At 33.7% G+C, this 21847-nt stretch overlaps 1 protein-coding gene across 6 annotated transcripts in view; it reads left to right on the plus strand.

Annotated features, from left to right (window-relative positions):
* Positions 1–1897: 1897 nt before the first annotated feature.
* Positions 1898–21847, plus strand: part of Shab (potassium voltage-gated channel shaker cognate b) — a 36264-nt gene continuing 16314 nt past the window's right edge. For 2 of the 6 annotated variants that reach the window (XM_077436821.1, XM_077436824.1), the window contains exon 1: positions 1898–2079. The gene's annotated coding sequence lies outside the window, so the exon portion shown is untranslated. Of the gene's footprint in view, positions 2122–11971; positions 12124–15073; positions 15216–21847 lie in introns of those variants that run through there. The other 4 variants (XM_077436820.1, XM_077436822.1, XM_077436823.1 and 1 more) reach the window with 3 other exon arrangements.

Consider the following 21847-nt stretch of genomic DNA (forward strand, 5'->3'; position numbering starts at 1 on the left):
ATACAAATAGATGTAAAACGAATAATTCGCTTTGAAGATCCAATTAGGATTGCTTTTTGTAAAAGTTTCGGCAATACTACCTTCTATACTTGGCTACCTACCACGCACAAGCTTTTTGTCAATAATGAGCTGCTATATTTCGATCAAAAGGTTCGCTGATTTTGAAAAAAATATGTATTCATAGAATCATCCAGGGCCGCCACTTCTTGCAATATGACCGAAGGATCATAACGTGTACACTGTTGGATTAGTTGAGAGTGGTTATTTGACGCAAACAATCCATATTTGATCTCGTATGTTCTTCACGAAAGGATACATATAATAAAGTAAGTATTTTCGCAACTAAATATTACAACTGTTATTACACTTTCATTCGTTTCAAATATCCGCAGTGCCGAAATCGAAACACCAGTTTATTTCATTGATATGCGTAGTTGTAACGTTTATATGTATGTAAGATCTGTCACCTGCTCTTTGTGCCTCCATGTTTTGGGTTACCGTCGACCTTTCCTAGTTATTGTATTTTCTACATATATTGGAAATTGGAATTTAAAAATGCTTTCAAACAAACATATGATAATTTGACTTTGAATTTGAATCTTTTTTATTCAAATTAAAAAACAAACAAATGAAATATTGCTTTATTCACAAAATACATAATAAACGCTTTTGAATCCCTTCGACTTTCTCATTTCGAAATTATTTCATAACTTTATACTCTGAACTACCATTTTTTCTGTTTAAATTATTTATTTTGTACAATTTTACTGTGTGTATGGACATATGTACATTCCAGTACCTATTACATACTGCGGCTCATAAAATTGGGGATAAGCTACCAGCTGTTATTTTATTTACTTGGTAATTTCACCTTCTTAACGATCTCCATTACTGTCTATTGTTTATTTTTCTACCATCATGGGAAATTTGAATATTATCCAACAATTTATTGAGCAATTCAAAAACTGCTTTTCTTTCTGGACACATCGTAGCTTGTCTCCCAGTTGAGGTTCTTGGGCTCAAAACCTGACCGAATCGAAAAATTCACTCAATCTACATACCTACATATATGGATGATTATAAAAGCCAGATCGATCATATCATGTCGTAGTTTTTCGATTTTTATTTGGAAGAATTATGAATAAAATAAACCTTTTTTATCTAGTTCCTTTAATATTTCATACAAAAGTGTATGATATATATACATATACATATAGATAGGTATACGTAAGTATTCTTATCTATTGAAAAATATTGTTTTAAAAACAAATACAGTTGATTGTTTTTTATCATGACCGCAGTGAATGCGGTTTCGTTAATATCGGCTAAATTTTTAATTAATTCTTTTTATTTTTAACATATCCTTATTATTATTGAATGGAACGGGTCTCAAGATTTTGTCCCCTCTTCCTGTCTATGTCGACAGTTCCTTACAAAATTAGCACCAACAAAATTATAACCCATCTCCACTTTTCATTGTTTCCGTTCCAGAAGGCAAATGAATAAGTACTGGAGATAAAAGCTTTTCTCAAGCTACATAGCTTCAGTACATAAAAAACAGTATAATATACATAGATGTTTAATATGGTGCCTCCTTGCTCGGAAACGAGTATAAATAAATAAAAAAAACTTCATTTAGAGCTACCCATAAAGTTGATCCTACACCCACGGTGAGCCAATAGCCTGAAATGTATCTCCTGAAAAAAATCCAAAACTTTCAGAACACTACGGGGTGTTCTGGAGCAGTCGTGGTTAGACCCGAACTGCTTCAGCGAGAAGAGGTGTGCGTGTGCGGCGGATGCTGTGTATCGAGCGTGTGGCAGCGCCGTAACTTTTATGGGGGCCCTGTGGAGGGGTGGGAGGGGCGGCAAGGGCGCAGGGGCAGGGACGCGCAAGCGCGTCTTCAATTCTCAGTGTCGGCCGGCGCACTAGAGCGCGGTCTCGCGCCCCCAACGGCCAGGCTCAGGGGCCTCCGGACCGAGGGGGCGCAAGAGTCGCAGCCCCCGCCTTCTTCACCCCGCATCACCCCCCCTGGTCCAAAGTCTCACCCCCACCGAGGTTTCATCTTTGCACACCAAGGTACGGACGACACACCCACCCACCACAGGAAAATTGGCATAGGTGGGATATACACGTTTTCTCTTCGGGCCCTCTTCGGCCTCTGCATTATTTATTCGACGAAAAAGCGTTGCGGAAAATTCATCACTATCGATTCTCGGCCCTTTGTTGCGTCGGATGACTTTTCCGAATGCGAGAGCTTTCCCGAGAGCTTTTCGCGGCAGATGAGCAGCACGCGGGAAAGTGCACGTGCGCGTGCAATGCCAACGTGCGCACAGGTACCTGTACGATTTATTTCGATATTATACTACAAGTTTATCTTATAAATCAAATTCTGACTATATAAAGCAAAGCCTTAACTGTGACTATGCAGAATTTAAATCATTAATGGATGCATACGAAGTCATTATTTTCCTTTGTATGTACGTACGTATGTATATTTGATGAATGCACACTCGTTGACCCCATTTGCTATTCCGTTTACTTGACAATTATTTGATAAATAAATTAAGTAAACTTTCGATTTGAACTTACAAATTCCACATAACCTATATATGTATGTATGTAATTATTTTAAATTATATAAAACGCGAAATGAATACTCCAACCTTTGTTTATAAAAATGCATGCCATTGCTATAGACAAGCAATAATCGGTTTGTTTTACATTCGATGTACTGAAATATAACGAAATTTACTACCGACTTTTGATTTAGATTTGGTTTAATTATTTAATGAACACCCTCCTTGCACTATTGCGGTTGCACTGTATATTGTATTATATTATACCAGTTTCATTTCAAGAAAGTATCTTACAATCCAAAACATGCCTTGTCATTCTGTCACTCACTTAATAATTAATTATCGGATTGAGGTTTATTGAACCTACTATAGAATATGTTTCAAAATTGAAACAAGTAATTCATTATACTTGACACAATATTGCAAATATGTTTCAGTATTTTTGCTCAATACATGAGATTTCCGTACATTGCCACTACAGAAAAGGATAAATTAGTTTAAAATTTGATGTTTTATAATATTATTTGCTTAGCATTTTGTAGCAAATCTGTTTCATGCACTTTCATTATATTGTTTTATATTATTTATGTATGTATGTATTATGTGTACTATATAATATTAATATTTCAAACAACCGTGAGTATTACATATGAATGTTTTTGTTTACTTTCTTTCTATTGTCATAATTTTTATGTTTAGCTTAATATATTCATACATACAATATAATAATTTCGTAATTGAACAAATATTGTTTATATTATACTATTCACAATATCAATTGTGTACTAAATCGAACAAATCAGTATTCATATTCTATGCTAAATGATCGATTGCTTTGTCTACGACTGGTAAAATTCTGACAGGATTTTTATTAAAACGTATGAGCTTTTCCAATGACAACGACGGTATAATATAATATGATGTCTGATAAACTGATACGATATCGGCGTTGTACATACATATTTATGTATTTTCCATAAAAAAAGTAATAGCCGAACGGAACTTATCAGTATGTTAAAACATGCGATCGATACTATCAGATATGTACGATTATGTGTAAGCCATAATTTACTGAATATCCGATGTATGCAATCGTGCATGTGAAATCAATTTACACGAAAATTTTCGTGTAAATTGATTTCGAGCTCTCATTGATAGTTTATTGTTGCGATCAAATAATAAATAGACATTTTTACAGCGAGATAATTTCGTGGAAAACTTCCTCTTCTGAAGTTGAAGCTCTCGAGTTTAAGTTTGTTTATATTAAAAAACTTTGTGACGGCTTTGAACTCCAACCTTTTGTTTGACGTGTACGTTTTAAATACAAAGTTTCCATTTCTGGAAAATGTAATCTGTTAATTCACTGCTATTTTTTCGAGAGATAAATCTCGACGGTGACTTGCAATATTCATCATTCGGCGCATAAATCATTACATATATGTAACATCAATAGAGAAAGCAGAGCGCGTATCATCTGAATAACATGAAAAAGCGCGTATTATAAAACTGGAAGTCTGCCAATGGTGACCTTTCCTACACCATGCAATAAAAGCACCACACAATACCGTGACCTCTCCGCTTTTAAGGTCCAAAGCCCATAAAATTATTCATAAAGCTACTCCCGTAAAACAGATTAAGAGACCGATTTTAAATAATAAAAATAAACGTCTAAATCAAGACATTCCATTAAAATCGTATATACTTATTTTTAATTTTATGGATTGTACACAATTTACTTTCTAATGAAATTATTGCCTTATTGATTTCAAGGCATATTTGCATGTTAAGTACTATATTTTATATTACGAGTATATTATAGCCATTAAATGATCGATCAAAACGTGTGACAGAGGTGACGTTATGATCTCTAAAAAATAAATTAAATTTCATATTCGTTTTATGACTCACATTAAAATTACATTATTCAACTTAGGTACGTTGTGACTGGTGAAAAATAAAAAGAAAGAAGCCGTTCCGCGATTGTTCGCCATTATTTATTACAATTGATTACTATTTTCCAATATTTCTTTGTGTACATTTCAAATCATTAATCATTCGTCGAATTCAACGAGAAAATATCACAAAAAGTGAGTTAATTATATATTTTTACAAGCTTTTTTTTAACTTAGTCTACTCTTGCTGTATCGGAAACGGATTTCAACACATTTCTATAATTAATATTCTAATTAGACGATCGTCGAGTTTGAATTTGAATCACACATTTTTCTTCGTTTCCTTTGGTATTTTCTTCAGAAAAAAAGTGTTTCATTCATTTTAAATACGAATTCCATGAAAAATGTGTACAAGCATGAAAAATGTATTCGACGAGCGACTTAAATTTCAACCACTTAAATTTATAACACATAAAAAAATTGTGCAAAGAAATAGATTGGAAACACGCAACGTCTATATCAAGCGTACACAATGCGATTCGTCAAAAAGTTAACAATCTAATAATAATCGTCGATTTCATAAATTCAACACTTATCTTAATTGTAACAAAATATTTTCGCCAATATACTCAAACTCAATCTGCAAAGTGGTCTTGTACAGTGTACAGAAAATATTGACAAACTCAAACATCTAGTATAATAAGTATAGTGAAACCGTTCTAGCTGAAGCAGCAAGTTTACTATTGGAGTGGTTCAGCTTTAAAATATCTTTTTACTACGTCGTTCTGAGTGATATTTAACTACGGTATATTTATACATGGCAATTATTCGTGCTTTCATCCACTTCACTAGATGGTGTATGGCCTCGTCAAAATCGTGGATCGCACAGTGTCTAAAAAAGCACTTCTTGTCGGTGCTGGATTTTTTCAAAGGACTTTCATCCGCTCTTTGATTGATGACCCTTTCTCGGTCCTTTCCGGCGATTATTTCAGCTACTTCCACTTATCACCAGCACTCGTCCACTTTCTAAACGGTCCTCCGACAATGTCAAAGTCGAGATGGAATTTCGACTTTTTCATCGGGTACAATGACCGGTGGGAAATTTCGCGAATGATACGTTCAATACTTCTTTGGGCACATTCCAAATTTACTGAACGCGTTAAAATTCTGGCCTACCTCTATCTCCCTCTCATACATTGCCAATGGCGAGATGTTTTACTCCATTATGGTAATAAAACCAATATCGCGTATGTACACATTTCCATTGTATAATAAACGAGGTTGTGTAACGTTATACTTACAATATACATTGATTGCGGTTCGGAATATTGAAAAATATCCAATTCGAAAATATTGCCAATGAATCATATTCAATTTCGCGAGCTAGCGGTTCAATTTTTATGCCACTTGCACCGTATACGAATTAAAGATTTGACAGAAACTGCATTCATATCCTATGCGCTTGAATGCGTTTGGCATCGAATTGAACGGAAACGTTTTGTTTTTTATTATTATTTTAGAAATCGTTGAAATATGTGTGTGTATTATACAATATATAAATAGTAAAAACATGTGAATAAGTAACTCTCATGATGAATAACAGTGTGTGCGTCAGTTCCTTTAACGTATCAACATTCATACCATTTGATTTATCGAAATCAAACTTTGCATTGATATTTCATCCAATATAACGATCTTACTGTACTTGAATTTAATGTGAAATATTTATTTAATGATCTAATATACAATTTAGTTATTTGCTATTTCATGAACCCTTTGAATGCTGACTAACGCTGATCGGCGTTTTGCCAACAAGTCCATAAGCCTGAAATGCACCAATAGGCGTTGTATTTTGAGTATGTAAACAATATGGCAAAGTATGAAAACGATCGGATAAGAGATAAAAATGACCACTAACACGAAAGCCATGTGAAACGTAAAGGAGGTATGTAAAAATAAACAAGAATACTACCCGCTAAGCCTTTCCAGGTAGCATTGAAAAAAAAATGCATTGAAAATGGAGCGTGTAATCCGTGTCAATGTTTATAAAGACTGGCTTACACCGGAGTTTCTGAATTTATAACCATAGCAAAATTTATCTATGGAAATCCCTAACTGCTGAGTATTTAAGATTGTGGCTTGATATTTGGATTGTGAGCATTACATTTTAACAACAATGAAGAGGATGGAACTAGTTTTGGAAAAATACATTCATTAATAGACTTATTTTGTTTATTTTATATTGTTGCAAGATATATAAGAGAGTCTAAGCACATCTTTACAAAACTCGAAATCCTCAGCGGTAGTTATCTAGGGTTTATTTGGATTAGCTACAATTTTTATACCTGCTTTCTATTGGATTTCTAGATAATTCTAGTTGGAAATGTTGGCGAAATTTTCAATGTGGCGGAATTTCAACAGAAAATACATCAGCACTCAAAGATTATGCCTTTTCAGTGCGTGAAAAAATCAATATTCAATGTTTTTTTTACAATTAAACTTTAAATTTATTTCATTTAGAAAATAATTGAATGCAGCTAATTTTATTTTATATAGAAAAAAATAACAATGGAGTTCGATTGTTTTTTGTTCAGAATTTGAATATTTTATTTTTCTAACTTTATTCAGATTTGAACAAGATTTAATATTTGCATCGATTTACTTACATATTGTATTTTAGAACGCCGACAGTTAATAATATGTAATAAGTAATCAGTAATCTGGTCCATAGTATGCATATTTATGCTTGGATTTGAAGCTAAAACAATGATAATTGGCCAAGCTACTACTTTAATTAACTACCGCAGTCACTCTGATAATTTCTTTCAACACTTTTATTTTTTACTGCGTATTCCAACAAACTGTTGAAAAACTAATCCGACTTAATGCATCCCCTCTAGCTTTTACTACATGTGCTTGCGTGCCTGTTGCACCTACTTTTCTACGATATTAACGTTTGTTTAATTTTTGATAGCATACCATTTTGACGCGAAAGCACTATTAGACACCTTAGCATTCCAATTCTGAAAACTGTTCCAGAGCGGACTCGTTCTCAAGCTACTATGAAATGAAATCGAGAGTATAATGGTTCACTGGCTCATTATTGAATGCCTGACGCTTGTACTAATAAATTATTGTTAATCTTTTATGTATGCAACATTTGCAAAGCAAACAACGGCCGGATGGACGACTTTCGAATTAGAAAATTTTCCGAGCGGCCGTAGTGCGAATTTTCGTGTTGGAGTTGTGCCGAAAACGTGACATTAGTTGTCCGTGTGTTCGGAGAATTAGTTTTCTAGAACTAGTACACACCGATGCCAGCTGCATCACATATCGGTGAGAACCGCTTTTCTTATCATCCGGTCGATTAGTCGGAAAAACTATTACGCATATGACAGACTGTGCTCGCCGTGGACCATTCCGAACCATCGATGAAAAGGTCAAAAGCTCGCCTACGCACGCTTCCAATATTTTTCCGGCTCTTCAATTTATTAATAATATCTGTGATATAGTGAATACCGTATGCTGTCGAATTTACTCGAGTTGAATGCGTAAGATCTGTTTATCGTCGAAAAATTCAAATCGACCCTCGCCCGCAATTCGGCTAAGAGTTTCCTCTCGCATTGTTCTTACAGCACGTTAATATGAAAGAATGGCCCCTTAAAAACTTTTACGTTGTCCAGGGTAAATAGCACCATTCGACCCTCCAAGTGTAATTACTCTAATGCTATGCCAGGTTGGACCGCCCTAATCGTTTCTTCTTTGTGTTTGTCTTTCTCTCTTTCTTTCCCTCGATCGATCCCAACAATCGGTCTTCATTTTCGTGTTAATTTTTTATTCACCGCATGTCCATTCAGTTAATTTCGGTTTTATAAATCGCCCACTCTTTCGCTTTCATCATCGGTTGAAATTAATAATTGGACGGGGACGCTAGAAAAATATTTCTTTTGAATTATAATGCGTATTCGGAGAGGATTTCCCAGATGATATATGAATTAACGTCACCTTAATTAGACGTGGAAAAACATCGCATATTCTACGAATGTTTTCCTTTCCCTTATCCCTTCGTTATATTCCAACTGCTGCGACCGACACTCAAATAAATTAAATTTTATATTAATAGAACGCCTAAAAATATTTTTTTAATCAAAATTAGCTTTCAGTGTCCGGGTTTCCTCGGACCGTCGGCTAGGGTCTAAATTTTCTGAAAATTTATTCCATACTACCTATACATACTTATTCCATATGTAACAACGAATATAACGAACAAATTTTACTCGGCAATCAAATTTTAGAAAACAACACTCGTGTAAATGAATTTTTAAAATAATATTTATGAAAATTCAAATGTAAAAAAAATATTTTTCAAATTAAAAATGAATCAAATGAATTCAAACATATGAAAATTTGCTTTCATTCTCCAAGACATTAAAGTTCCGATATTTACGTTGACATAAACAGATTCCATGAAATTTTTACTTCATCTTTATATTTCTTGGATATTAAGAAACCATTTATTTACGAAAATCACATGTTTACGAAACAAATAAATAATCATTTGTGTAATTTTTTTTTAATTCCATATGCATACATTTGAATTTTCATTTCAAAGTGTTGTAAAGTAAAGCTTTCAATATTCAAGGAAAGACAATTACCACTGGGAAATAAAACTTTGTCGTTTTCAACTGGAAGTCGGATTATAATATTAATTATGTATGCCCGTATGTACATGCAAATATTGAAGGTTTTTCATTCCATATCATTCAAAATTCATATTTTCCGTAGCTCCCCCAGTAAATTATACACGTGGCATATGTTTCTCGTACCACATTTATAATTTCTGAATATCCATTACATGAAATTGCTATGAACGTCGCCGTCGTATTATTCGACATAAGTGCTGTTGCTTTTATTATTAACCGAATTGAATACTCCTGTGTATGTACATACATACATACATATGTTGTTCTGCGTACTCGGCCTAAATTTAGCATGCTGGATAGATAGATATCCTTGCGTGATTCAATCCAATAAACCGAGTACTACATACATGCACTCATAGCAAAGATTCTTAATCCCTATACGTGCCGATGAATAACTGGAATCACTATCTGTGCTAATGTAATCCAACGTTCTGGCCCTATTTTAAAAGCATATCCGTGTAAATACGAGTACTGGGTATACCTATGTATTTGTACGTGCGATACACCAAATTTCACACTCGATTAACCGGGTAACTGGATAGAAAACCCATCGACAGGACGCATCAGTATCCCCGGATGAATAATTTAGAAACATAACTCACAACGCGAGGGTTCCGAAATTTCCGCATTATTATTTATTTTGTGAAAAAATATTTTATTTATCTCGTTTTACCCAGTGTATGGTACTTCGAATTTCGTTTGGGTATAATAAATTTAATGAATCCATTTATCCCCATACACAAAGTTATGTTCGAATGTAGATACATACATATATGTACATACATACATACATAGGTATGAATCGCTTTGACCGATATCGATACAAAGTACGACTAGTCTGGGCTATGTTACACCTGCAATCGATAAAATGCCAGGAAAATGTCAGCTCTTGAAGTGACTGGTGATTTTCGAGTGTAACGAAGCAATATGGCGTTGGTATGGTTCATTGAAAGCGATGGAAATTAGTTTAGTGGACAAAGCAATTGAAAAAGACGGGTTTGAAGTTTTTTTATTTTGTATTTTCAAGTGAAAAATATGATTCAAATTTAATAAAAAATAATACCAGAATATAAGTACATCTACGCTAATAATTTTGGATGTGTCATACATACATCCGCAATCATAAAAATTAATAATCTTAGCAGGCATGTATTTTATTTTTTATTGAAAACCAATTAATCCTTCTTATAAATGTACCATTATAGTCGCTTCGCCATTACGAGCATTTTTACTGTTTACTTTGTAATTAATAGTCTCGATAAAAGGATATTTCTCCAGCCATTTCCCATAAACGTATAATATGTTTACTTGTGATATATCCACATCGGCAAAGCTTTCTATGTATATACTAAAGACTAAATAGTTCAGGTTTCAACTTATAGTTCATCTCAAATACCTTCCATTCGAATTTCTATAAATATTCCTGTCCAAAATAATTCCATACCACCAAAGCATTGTACTTTACATCTATATTTATTTCGGCTACATATGTATGTACATTCAGTGCTGAAATTCATCATAATAAACAACCCAATTAATTACATATATGCATCTATTAATTATAGAATCTAACCATACTGCAACGCTGTATTTGTTGTATCCTATTTACCAGTTACATAACAGTTCTCCATAAAAAGCTAGTTTTCTGTTTCTATTTCATGCAATGAAATAGCAATGCTTTAAATTGAATTCAATCCCATGTAAATAATGTTATAAAAACTTCGTACATGCATATTATTGACTTGCATTGTTACGGTTATTATTCTGATTTTTAAGTAGGTATATCACAACATGTATTTCTTATCGAGAATTTCACGAGAGAAATTCCAAATCGAGAATTCTGATTTCGCGAGAATTTTTTAGTGCAACCTTTTTTTTGTGCAACCAAGCTTTTGCAACCACACCTTTTTTTAAGCATTTGAGGGTTTGTGCCTAATGTTTAAAAATATTCATATTTCTTGGAAGGTTTTAAAAGGGGTTTGTAGTATTTGATTGCAAAATTTGTTTACAATTATCGAGCACTAACATATTTGCTTAAGTTTTAACTACCAAATATTTGTGCGTACGGACCACTCAGATTAGAAGAAGGTTTGTGCCAGATGGTTGAAAATATGCATACTTTCTTGTTAGTTTCTTGTCTCGAAAGTATTCGACGGGCAAAAAATTGCTAATGATCTGGTCTTATCTTCCCTTTGGTAATCTAATACCCCGCTCCGATAAAGTTTATTTTTTATATTGTTCATGTAAACCACCAACAGCTGTTGCTACCAAAGCATTAAAATTTTTCTTCACGAATCAGGTATATTTACAAACGACCCCGAATTTCAATCGTAATTCAACGTTCAAAGCTTAATAACTAATCATCTTCACATCTTTAACGATCATTCAGCTCTCATCTGCTTCATTAACAATATTTTGTACGTTTGTTCATATGTAAATATGCCCAAAACTAATGCCATTCAAAAAATTTAATATGGCTAGTTGTCGGTCAACAGTCCAACATGTTTAAAGCTATCTGCAATACTACATACGTATGTACATATATACTGCAATACTACATCCAAATTCCTCGATAAATTAAAATAATCGAGAAATCAGAATGGTTAACACAACGAAGATGAAATTTATTAAAAACATGTTATATTTATTGTACAATATTTGATAAGATTATTAGATAGAGTAAGAATCACAAGTGAAATATTAAAGCTTACATATAACAAGTCCGAGTTTTCCAATAAGCTGTAACGTGAAGAAAACAATATATACTTTCCTTCTACTCTGTATATTTTCGTTTCAGACTTTATACAACATCATCATCATCATCAACATCGCAACGTCGATAAAAACCTATTTCTGAGCGCAAGATAAGCGTAGGTACGCGTTGTACAACAGAACATAACATAAAACTTTATAGACTTCGATGAGTATCGAACATCAAATGATCGGAAAGTATATATGTATGTATATGTATTACTATTATATATTGGCGAAGTTTTCTCCTCCTGTTTATTTGCAGTATGTTTTAATTCGAGCTGTTTGTTTTTCGGAATGAAATACGACAAAGATGTTGACAAATGCTTTTGTTTTGCACGCGAGGAAAGTACAATGAAAACGTACAGCTAATTTTCACAGTTGTTCCAAACTATTAATTAGAATGGTTCATAAATCGATACCGACTTGCAAAGTTCATAGTTTATCAAACTGGCCTATTAAATTCGATAATTCGATCGGTCATTTAGCAACTTTACTTATTTAAATAGTTTTGTTTTTAAAATGTAAACATCAATGTAAACGTGGTTCAAATTATTTTTCTCAATATATTTTTTTGATTTTTATATAACTATTGAAGCAAACGATCTACATAATTTATAGATTATCGACATAGCCGGTTCATTATTCGCATATGTTTATTTTCTATACACTTTGATCGTTTGGGATGCAGTTGTTAACTTACTTCACATTGACTTTAACGATTTCCACAAAACACGCGGACTATGTAATTATTTAACGCCGGAAAATTCTCTTTTCCACATCAAAGGAGCATCGATATAATTTTAAACTGCAGTTTTTGTAGTGAGTCTTCAGCTTCCGTTTACATATTTGTAACGAATACATAATGCATCCATTTCATGTATGTACATACATACATACATATATAGTAAATATTTGGAATTAATTTATATAATATTATATATTATGTAATACAAAATTGAGTTATACATTTCTATAGGTTTGACATTATCAATGCCATTATACATACACATACAGCTAGAGTAAGAACGTGAATAAAATTTTAGTACTCATTTCCATACGAAATGGGTATTTCGTAAGATGCCAATAAACAATATATTATAACATAATATAGGTATAGTTCTCATTGAATTAATACAAACAATCAGTTTCAAAGAATTCTATTGTATACATATATACAAACGTGTATATACTTATCATCCTCTTTATTGTCCTACTTCTCCTAAATCTCTCTCTACGTCGCTTGTTTTGTGTCCTTCGTTTTGTATAGTAAACTAGTTGTTTTACCCAGCTTCGCTCAGTATTTGTAATATAAACAGCTTACACATGGCGAATTTAATAGTAAATATTCATTTGTTTTTTTATTAAATTTATTCGAATCGAAACCATATCGAATCGTCGTCATAGAAACTTTGATTTGTTTTCGATGTTACCAACCAACATTACATACTTACATACATAGTTACAAAGTCTCTTTCGAAATTATATATTAAGATTGTTCTATAGGGCCGCAGGCCGTTGACAATATACCTCCAATTAATTCCGTCCACTGTTTTGGTGATTCATATACGTTTTCTACAATGCACATGTCTTTGTAGGTTTGGTGAAAATTTCCCCCATGGCGTTCTCTCACACGTCATGAAAATCTCGAACAAGGAATATTTGAAACTTAAAAATTCCACCACCAATAGTCAGCCGCGCGAATTCGAGTAGTAATTTCGAAATAATTAACACAAATCTTGATACCTAATAATACGAGTCGTCATCCACTGCTTGTTTTATTTATTTTTTATGCGCTGTGATTGTTTTGTACTAGTAGGTAAATTGCTATGCTCTATTAAAAGAACCAGTAAATTTGTACTGGTTTTTTTAATGGAGCAGTGATGTGCGGTTGTTCTAGTGCTATATTGCTGAAGAACCGTCTCGTTCTCCAACAATCTCTCACGAAGGGTCTCTCAGACTGTATTCGTTGGGGGGGGGGGGGGGCCTCATGTAGAGGACTTTATTGGTTGACTTCATTGATCTTTAAAGTGGACTTATATACTTTATAAAAGGACTCTCCAACACGCTTCCATATGTCTCTGTTTTGCAAAACTCTCACCCATCTCACCCCACACATTTTTCCTAATTTCATCTACACATCTTCCTTATGGACTTCACGTCCTTACGGACCCTTTTGAATTCTCTCGGGTATAATTCTAGTACTTCTTTTGTCCACCTTTTGTTCATTCTTCTAGCTGCGTAACCCACCTATTACTATTGCAATCTCTTCACTCTCTACACTACATTCACCACTCTTGGGAAACAAGTACAAACTGCAAACATAAATATGCGCCTACTGTTTAATAAATTTTAAAAGATTTATTGTGCTATTTACATATTTCACAATTAATCATGTCAGTGGTCAAAGGATTTATACCATATATCATATTAAATCGTCGAAATAGCTCGAGCCATCATCCGATCGACTAAAAATAACCATCGACAAAAAAATATACACAAAACAGGATTACCACAGATATTTACTTTGCATGGCTATTAAAAACATACATATATAAAGTTAAAAATTATACGTACGCCTTCAATGAAATTAATTTAAGAACAGAAATAAAATGATTAAAAAATAACCATACCAAAAGTTGCGAGAGCAGCTATTCTGTACATCTGATTAGTAACCCAATTTGTCGTGTTACATTACACATATATGTATGTCAATTTAAACATATTTTGTCACATATGAATATGAGAGATTTTAATCGAAAACTTTTGCAATTGGAATACCGCCACTTTAACTACATACAACGCCACAAGCACTCTGAGCTCATTAGTTGTGGGTTTCCAAGTATCTCTCTCTAGTTTTGGGTTTCCAAGTATCTCTTCTCTCGCTCTCTCTCTCTCTCTCTGTTTCTGGATTTCTAATGCTTGAATTGTTGAATAGAGTTTCAGCGGTTTCCGAGACTTGTAATGATGATGATGACGAGAAGTCTCAAGACTGGCAGGGCACCTGCATTGGGAAGCTCGCTCGCCAGCTGAGCTCCGCTTCCACAGTCGTGACTAAGAGCTTGTTTAAATTTAAATGCTTCGCGGCGGAGGGCGAGGTGGCCGGGGCCTTCCACTTCAATTATAAAAACGTTTTGCCCAAGTCGCCAGTGTTATTTCGAAGCTCGGCATACTTACTTCCGAAACCCGCTCGTCTCCAAAGGTCACCTGGTTTCGCGATAAGAACCGCCACCCCCCCACCTGCCCGAGAGAGATCCAGCCCCGAGATTGCAGGGTCGTTTTCTAGACGTGTGCGTGCTCAGCTAACTCTCTCGTTTGACACGCTTTGTTTGACACACTTATAAACAGTGTTTGGCGAATGTGTACCGATACGTGTGGAATTGTATTTGTGTGCAAGAGCTTGTGCACGAACGAATCAAGTGTAATAGTCAACTACGTGAACCATTTAGTGGATCGATCGAGTCTGAACTCTTCGCTTGCAATCTCGACAGGTCGAAATTACGACAATTTTGATATAATCCGTGGCAAACACGTTTAAAACAACTTGTGCGAACGTACGACATATTTTTGCAGCTATCACTTTGCTACCCCACTTACATATGAACAGAACATAAACCCTTCGTAATGAGATTATTACATACTTCAGAATACTGAACATTTATATACAGCTTTTTTTATTATTCTTTCGGCATAAATTACGGCCAATTTTAATTGAGATGTTTATCACTGATCTGTTTTTTGTCAAATCATGCGAAGCTAATCTAATCCTGCTGAAGTATCTTATCTTGATGCGGATTTAGTATCCAACTCGCCCTAATTTCGCAGTGCTAAATATATTGGGATGATTTGTAATGTAAGCTTATAAGCCACATTTAGAATGCTTATTGTAATAAATTATTAGTTAAATTTAAAATATCAAATCATACAGAAACACATTTAAAAATTATAAAAACAAACGAATGTAAATAAAAAAATTTAAAAGTTCATTTTTTTTAGACTTTCAATATTTTGAAACTTCTAAATAGATTGTATTATTTTGTTAATAAATTTCTGAATAACACATTAAATGCTATACACAAAAAAAGCATCCATCCTCGTGTCCATTGCATTTTGTTCCCAAATTTTAAACCTAACCTACATATGTACATACATATAAATCAAGTTATAAGCAGAAGTGTCACCCTAATGATTTCCATTGATTTCCGGAAACCAGTTTTTAAAAATCAAAAGTTTCCGGAAACCCGTTGTTGAAAATCTAGAAGTTCATATAATTTTTGTCAAACATTATACAAATCTTGAAATCAAATTTAACAGCTAGTGCATTTATAAAAATATTAAAGCATTCAAGTAATATATAAGAAAAAATTTCATCCATGTCACTATTACGTAAAAATTTAAATTTATATTTATTTTAATTTAAATTTAAATTTTCACGTAATAGTGCCTTGGACGAAAAAAAAATAATCGTATATAATAATTGTCTATTGCGTGCGCACCACGTGCTGCGTGTGAATGTTCGTCATGTCATATGTGTAATAATATTTAAAATTTAATTATTTTTTTGGAAAAAAGATCGTATTTTTAATTTATTTTTTTGTTTATGTCGGCCGATCAAATGGAGTGCACAATTATGTGCACACAAGCCACTAGTATATACATATGTATATAAATTGAAAAAAAAATTTGAAACCCGTTGTTTCAAACCATATTGCCCAAACACGTTGTTCCAAAAAATATTGGAAACCAGTTGGGGTGATACCACTGGTTATAAGCTACATGTTGATTTAAAAATATATGTTGTTTGCTTGTTTTCTAAAAAAAAAACACTAGATTTCGATCTGTGGGGATCGTGGCCTAGACCCAAACTCTTCTCGACGTGAAAAACTGAAATGATCATGATCTAACCTTCAGATATTCAGATAATGATTAATTTTGTTTTACAATTGGTCATTATACGCATGTATCCATTGTACAAATGTATGAGTAATTCAAAAAACCGTTTTCCGACCTTCGCTGTTGAGTCATGAACTGTGCGAATTTCCTGGCTTTCAGCCGAATTTCAAGCTGCACGTTGGATTGCCATCCTTCCGCTTTTCCATTGTTAACAATGAAAATATTCGAAAAAATTCAGTTTCCAGAGCGATCACGCCACTACTTTGCTTTATTGAATGGAATGATCGCGTGCGAAAATATTTTACAAAAGTACGACCAATTTGTAAAATTTGAAACAACATACGAGGATAACTCGTTAAACACACGGTGCAGTTGCACGATATCACATTTAAGCGCAACACGCGTAATCTAATATTATAATTAACCAATTACGAATTAGTGCGAGTGCGTTTCTGGAGCGAATTTCGCGTGTGGGTGTGTGTTTGCCAAAAAAAAATTGAAAGTTTGCTATGACATTTTCGCGCCCACTTGCTGATGTGTTCAAATGATTTTGTAATAGTAAATTCATCTGCGTGCTAAATTCGACGAAAAGTTTAGTGGTAACGCGTGTGCACCCGAGACTGGACATAGCTTTCGGTCCAGAGGAGAAAATTCTGCCGGAAAATTTGGAAAAGTTGCGTGACGATGAGATTAAATTTATCCCATGTTTGCCGGGCCGAAAAGGTTGGGTTAATATTGGTATTTAATATCTAACGTTTGGGTCACGCGAGTATTTTTGAATAATTTATACCCAGCTTCCAACTTAAACTTGTACCCGAGAATAGCTTATATTATATTTAGCCGTAACCTTCCAGCTAATTAATTAATGACTTAAATATTTTAAGGTTCGTTTATACCAGAACAGCTCAAGCCGTAAACAGCAGTACGAAAAATATTTTTTAGTACATTCTGCTATTTATATTTACACATTCATACATATTGTTGCGTAGGGGTGGGTGGAGGATCCAAGTAAAAGGCCAACAGTCGATTCACAGCATTTATTGGTGATTAAGGAGATACACGCACTCGCAGTGCTCAGTCCAGAATGACCTGATATCGCCTTATAAAGGATAGATCTCTCAGGACATCTTCGACGTCTAATTTGTTTACCTATTGTTATGGTCACGTACGGATATGTCTTCCCACGACATTCCCACGACACGGTACAGGTCAATTCTGCGAAAGGACCAATACCAGCCAACTCGGTCGCCATTGTTTAGCCTACATGCACTTAGCTTGTCGCTAATCCTTAAAACCACTTACACCGGTCACACGGTCTCTCAGGCCGCTTCCCGGCCTAATCCGATCGCAATTACTAGGTGGCTCTTTTTAGTATACGTAACAATATGTATGTTCTATAATGTGTATGCGGCGTATCCGAAATAGCAGTAACCGACACGATCTATTCATATTGTTGCGTACGGGTGAGTTGAGGATCCATGTGAAAGGCCAAAGTCGCTTCACAGCATTTATTGAATGATTCAGGAGGTCTGATATGGCATGTGTTTCTCCTTATAAATGATAAGTTGCTCACCAAAGCTTCCCCGATCCATTTATGTATCTATTGTCTAGACATGTATAGTTTTAAGTGAGTCTCACGCTCTCGCCCGGATTCTGAGAATTCTAGCGGGTACTTACTGAGTCCCGTTAGGCCAATTCGGGGGTCTCCGTTGATGACCCCCGAATGCACTTAGATAGCGGATACTCTCTCTCGTGGTCCCACGTTACAATATTATACAGCGGTACATGTCACCGAAACGTATAAAGCGGGACCGGTTTTCTTTAGCCACTGTGGAAATAATCACGCATGTGGCGAGTGCACCCGTACTCATGAAATTGCTGCCATGTATGTGCATATGAATATTTTCAGAATCGTCATATTGTGACGATGATACTCTGCTCTGTAACGTATATGTAAGGCGTTTTTGCCTTACACTCGTCCAAAAAAAATATGAAAATGGGCAGTGCTGTATAGTGTGAATAGACTTGGTCTTTTCCGTGCACTGTTGTACTGAACGTGCAGTGACGGATAATATAAACGGACGTTTATGCGTATGTGTGTGATTCTATTTTATAATTTTTTCAGTATTTTATATAAAATACGTTTATATACAGGCATCTATATTTTTTATGAACTGTAAAAGTAGTCGACATATGAATTATATTATTATCATGTCACTCATATCATCATTATCTAAATTTTACATTATTTGAAAAACAACAGTGGCTCTCAATTATAATTTAAAATAAATATAATACGAACAGTGCATTTTAGTTGTTATTAAAATAATAATAATAATTAAAATATTTATGAATTATGTTGAGTGCTTACATTCATGGTGTAAAAATAAATAAAAACATTAAAAAAAAAATTAAATTGTGCTCGAAAATACAATGTGAAAATAACTCAAGTGACGTGCATGAAGTTAATTATGAACGTACATGAAAATTAATGTATTTTTTCAGCCCTTCGTGTTTGTTCGTATCGTGTTTCTAATGCTATAATTTTAAAATGCACCCGATCATTTAAAATAATAAATATATTTTTTTCATCTTCGCCATGAAAATAATTTTGTCTTCTTTTCTGAAAATGTTTCGGGAATTTAATCAAAATGCTTGTCCCACTTTCCTGACGACCTTTGAATACTTCAGTATATCCCAATTTAACCATGAATTTATTAATATACATATATCTATGTTCAGGAAACATCGCGGCGCTCATATCGAAAATATCTAACGATCGGGCGCGAAGAGATCAAAAGTATCTCATTTCGACGTTTGTTCGGCTGGATATTATACATACACATCTCAAAAATAGTGTTAAAAATTTGCCATAGACGCAAATATGTATGAATAAAAAATCGAGCATTGTAAAATTTTCTGGTAAAAAATGCGGCGATTACTTTCAGGAACAGTGCCAAAATATTTGAATAATAATACAAGTGGTCCATATCAATTCGTTTACACGAAATCTATCACAGTTTTATACAATTTTTTTCAACACGAAAACATTTATTTCTTTTGATAAATAATGACGAAATCTAAAATTTACATCTCGAATGCATAAAATAAATAATTTTATACTAGAAGCACTCACACAGAACAGCACTTTGAGGGATACATAAATAAATTGTTTGAAAATTTGTAGCGCCAGGTAAATTCCCAGAAGGGAATTACCAATGCGTACTTTATTTTTAACATTGCACTCGAGCTTTTTTCGTACTTTAAATATGAAAATCCTACATATTGTACGGGTGGAAATCTAAAAACACGCTTTTTACTTTTTAAGTGGTCGAGAAATTTTAACCGTGTAGTTAACTTGAGAAATGAGAAAGGAAATGATTCCGGTTCGAAATGTAGGCGAAACGGGCAAACTTCCAGGCCATTATGTGCTATGTTTTTTTTCTTCTTATTATTATTATTCCAACGCTTGTCTTATATGAGAAAGTTTGTTCATATAAACATACATAGTGGTAAACGCAACTATGAAATTTTATTACATGTAGACCGTAACGCGCTTTGACCATGCATTAAGCATTTATTGGCTTGCTTTCATGCGCTTAATATGTAGAAAAATCATACATACTAAATTTAATACTCCGAGCAGAAAATTTCCAAATTGTATTACTCAACACTTTTTTTATCATAAATGTGCATAATTGAATTTTAAATGTATTTATTTCTTCCATTGTAACAACAGATATCTTTGAAGTTCATATGTGTTAATACAGTAGGTGTTTAGAGTAGAAGAGCTTTGCTTAAAGTGTTGCATGAAATTTTTTCATAAATTCAAAATTCTATAAACCATATAAACAGAGATATATATATAGGTAATTTAAATTACGATTTTCTAGTGCATCGTACGGAAAACTCCCGATTTTCCACAGCTCAAATGAGTGAGCTATAACTTCTGAAATGATTAACGGTGACCGGAAAAATGCACTCGATATAGTTGCACTCTCGGGACATCCAAACTTTCAAAGATGCTCATCTTTGAAAGTTTGGAATTCTATTGTGTAAGTTCTCGTAAGGAATTCTATTGCGTAAGTTCTTTTTGAGCGCTTTATAAATTAGGACTTCTCGAAACTACTATTCAGTGCAATTTAGTGCATCTTTCCGGGAACTATTATTAACAGAGAAATGTTATAATAATATAAGTGGCTTTAGGCGTTATATTGTTGTCAAGTGACGATTATCCACAAACAATCCTAAATGATTTTAACATCAGTCTTATTTGATGCTTAGTGGTCGACGTATGTCCGATAAATACTTCTCTGGGCAAGTGCATCGTTAAAAATTGCACGATGCATTCAAAAACACACAATAAACAACATGGGATACATTTTTATAAGTAAATTCATCATTTAAGTAACATATTATTCAATTAACATCGTAGTTTGACAGTTTTTAAAAGTGTCATGGCGATCGCCTGCATTCTACATAACATTTCAAGGGGTGGCACCAGAGAAATGTAAAAATTATTTTTAAATAAATGTAAAAACATTTCTCTTGGTGGCGCCGAATACTCGATTATATTAATGACCAATTAATTATTTAAGTTTAATTAATATAAACATCGTTCATTTTATAGTGTACATATTTTTGTTGAAACTATACACTACACGTTAATTTAAGAGTTTCAAAGGACAGACAAATAAAAAAAGTGAATAAAAATAATCCGCCAAAAGAGAAAAGAAACGGATTGGCCACCAACGCCCAACACCACCATATACTCGAATTGTACATAAATAAATCTATATCAAAATAAAACTTTAATTTCTATAGTGAATATGTGATGACCTTAATTGTATTCCGTGCGTTTTAGCGTAGTTATAGAGTCGTACCGCGTAATATTGAAACAATGTATTTATTCGTAAAGGCGTTTCTATTAATATAACATTTCTCTGATTATTAAAATTTGTACTCGTATCTTGTATTACATTTAACTTGATAATGTTGTAGGTGGACAAGAACCCTTACAATCAATTTT

Source organism: Arctopsyche grandis, chromosome 8 (assembly GCF_051622035.1).
Source record: "Arctopsyche grandis isolate Sample6627 chromosome 8, ASM5162203v2, whole genome shotgun sequence".
Taxonomy (NCBI): Eukaryota; Metazoa; Arthropoda; class Insecta; order Trichoptera; family Hydropsychidae; genus Arctopsyche; species Arctopsyche grandis.